Source organism: Prionailurus bengalensis, chromosome A1 (genome assembly GCF_016509475.1).
Source record: "Prionailurus bengalensis isolate Pbe53 chromosome A1, Fcat_Pben_1.1_paternal_pri, whole genome shotgun sequence".
NCBI classification, from domain to species: domain Eukaryota; kingdom Metazoa; phylum Chordata; class Mammalia; order Carnivora; family Felidae; genus Prionailurus; species Prionailurus bengalensis.
The window spans coordinates 197,171,458-197,174,721 of record NC_057343.1 but is presented as its reverse complement, the minus strand read 5'-3'; the positions used below and the strand labels follow the sequence as shown (position 1 = coordinate 197,174,721).

The following is a 3,264-nucleotide window of genomic DNA, read 5'->3' as shown; positions in this document are numbered from 1 at the left end:
TTTCTTCTTGATTCCATTTTAGTAGGTTGTATATTTCTAGGAATTTATCCATTTACCTAGGTTACCTAGTTTTTTGGCATAAAATTGTTCATAATAACCCTATATGACCTTTTATTTCTCAGGTACCCATTGTAATGTGTTTGCTTTCATTTATGACTTTACTTGAGTCTTTTCAATTATCGTCTTAATCTACTAAGGGTTTGTTAGTGGTATTTATCTTTAAAAAAGAAAGAAAGAAAGAAAGAAAGAAAGAAAGAAAGAAAGAAAGAAAGAAAGCTCTGCCTTTCTGTCTGGCAGCAGCCATGAGCTCAAAGGTAAGCCAAGATGGGCACTTACAAGTACATCCAGGGGCTGGAGGAAGAAGCAGTCTGGTGTAATGTGCTTTCTTCTCAGGGTGCACTGCTGTCTGTATCTCCAGCTCCCTGTGCTCCACAGGGCCCCCCACCCAACCTGGCCCGACAAAGCGTACAGACTGGGGTACAAGGCCAAGCAAGGTTATGTTATATATTGGATTCATGTGCAACATGGTGGCTGCAAACGCCCAGTTCCTAAGGGTGCTGCTACCTATGGCAATCCTGTCCATCATGATGTCCACCAGCTAAAGTTTGCCCGAAGCCTTCAGTCTGTTGCAGAGGAGCAAGCTGGACGCCACTGTGGGGCTCTGAGAGTCTTGAATTCTTACTGGATTGGCGAAGATTCCACATACAAATTCTTTGAGAGTATCCTTATTGATCTGTTCCATAAAGCCGTCGGAAGAAATCCTGACACCCAGTGAATTCACCAAACCAGACCACAAGCACAGGGAGATGTGAGGGCTGACATCTGCAGGCCACAAGAGCCATGGCCTTGAAAAGGGTCACAAGTTCCCCCATACTATTGGTGGTTCTGGCTGTGTGACTCAGAGAAGACCCAACACTCTCCAGCTCCACTGTTACCACTAATACACGTAATGTTTGTAAAATTCTTACCAAATAATTTAGGACAGTAAAAAAAAAAAAAATAGCTCTTACTTTTGTTGACTTTTTTCCTATTATTTTATTCTCTATTTGATTTAGTTCTACTCTGATATTTATTATTTCTTTTCTTCTGCTAACTTTGGGCTTAGTTTGTGCTTCTTCTTTTAGCTCCTTGAAAGTGTAAAGTTAGGTTTTTTATTTGAGATCTTTCTTCTTGTTTAATATAGGCATTTATTGCTATGTACTTAACTTTTGGTACTGCTTTTTCTGCATCTCATAACTTTTAGTATGCTATATTTTCATTTTCCTTTGTCTCAAGATACTTTTAAAATCCCCTCTTGATTTCCTCTGTGACCCAGTGGTTGTTCAAGTGTGTTGTTTACTTCCCACGTATTTCTGATTTTCCCATTCTCTTGCCGTTACTAATTTCTAGGTTCATTCCATTGTGTTCAGAGAAGATATTTGGAATGATTTTGATCTTCTTAATTTAAAAAAATTTTTTAACATTTATTTATTTGTAAAAGAGAGAGAGAGAGACAGAGAGAGACAGAGACAGAGAGAGACAGAGCGCCAGTGGGGGAGGGGCAGAGAGAGACGGAAACACAGAACCTGAAGCAGGCCCCAGGCCGTCAGCACAGAGCCGGATGTGGGGCTCAAACTCATGGATTGCGAGATCATGACCTGAGCCAAAGTTGGACGCTTAACTGACTGAGCCACCCAGGAGCCCCTGATCTTCTTAATTTTGAAGGCTAATTTTGTGGCCTAACATGTGATCTGTCCTGGAGGAAAACCCCCGTGTGCTTGAGAATTAGACATTTTCTATGGCTGTTAGGTGGGATGTTCAGTTAACATCTGTTAGGTCCATTTGGCCTATCGTGTTGTTCAAGTCAACTGTTCCTTTATTGTTTTCTGTCTGGATATTCTATTCATTATGGTAAGTAGAGCATTGAAGTCCCTTGTTGTACCATCAATTTCTGTTTTCAGATCTGTCAGTATTTGCTTTACACATTTAGGTGTTCTGTCTACCGTATTTTTTACTATGATGATGTTAGTAGTATCTTACAGGGAATATAGTGCTTTTTGATTTATACAGTGTTCTCCTATATGTTATCTCAGAGGTTGTGTCCCATTTTAACAATTTAAGCCTAAAAGTCAGTAAATTCCATTTACTCTGACCTCTTATTCACCAAGCAATAGTTTCATGGGTGGACTCTGCCCATGAAGGAAGAACATGTATTTCTTCCTGTTAATGAATTCCTTGGCTTTATGGCTTATAACCTAGTCTCTGCTGAGTGTTAATCGCTTTTGCTGGACTAAACTCCTCTGGTAAAATCAAGTCCCAGAGACTACAGGTAGAGGGAGGCTACAGACCTAAGCTGACTCCATGTGAAACACTTTTTGGAGCAGTGGTTTCAAACAATTCAGTTCAATGGGCAATTATTTTGTCCCTTTGTGACAGGAATTAGGGAGGGAAGCAGAGATAAAGGAGACAATTACTGCCCCCAAAGGGCTCAGAGTCTAGGCCCCAGGGCAGTGTTTCTCAAGTGTGGACCTGGGTCACCTACACTAGAATTACCTGAGAATTACCACTATAAATGAGGATTCCAGGCCCTTATCAAGACCCAAATTAGAATTTGGGGGGCAGGGCCCAGAAATCTAAATCTTTATTAAGCTTCCAGCTGAATCTCATGCCCACAAATTTGGAGAACCACTGTGGTTTGATAATCACTTGTTTAATTTTCTATCTTTGGCCCCAAGACTGAGCATGGTGGGCCTTGTCTCTGCTGCCTTGTGACCATTGCCTAGCAGGGTATCAGATAGTCTCTGCCCACTGTGCTATGGAATATGGAAAGTCTCCAATGACAGAAACAGAAAGCATTCTGCCTCTTTTTTTTATTATTATTTTTTACGTTTTATTTATTGTATTGTATTTTTTTAATATAATTTATTGTCCAGTTGGCTAACATACAGTGTATATATACAGTGTGCTCTTGGTTTTGGGGCAGATTCCCATGATTCATTGCTTACATACAGTACCCAGTGCTCATCTCAACAAGTGCCTTCCTCAATGCTCATCGCCCTTTTCCCCTCTCCCCTGTCTCCCCCTCCCCCCTCCCCTGCCCCGCCCCCAGCAACCCTCAGTTTCTATCTATCTCTTGGTAGGACTCTCTCCCCACCTTCAGGGGGATGGATTCTATTCTCCATGATTCCAGTTCCACAGAGCCCTACCTGTCAGACTTTGAAAATTAGACCTCACTGTGAAGATCTGTCTTCCAGTGCCAACTCCAGTCGCCAGGCTCAGGTCCTC

The 3,264-nt window shown here is 41.6% G+C and overlaps 1 pseudogene; it reads left to right on the top strand.

Annotated features, from left to right (window-relative positions):
• Positions 1–287: 287 nt before the first annotated feature.
• Positions 288–944, top strand: LOC122496037 (annotated as a pseudogene).
• The last annotated feature ends 2,320 nt before the right edge of the window (positions 945–3,264 follow it).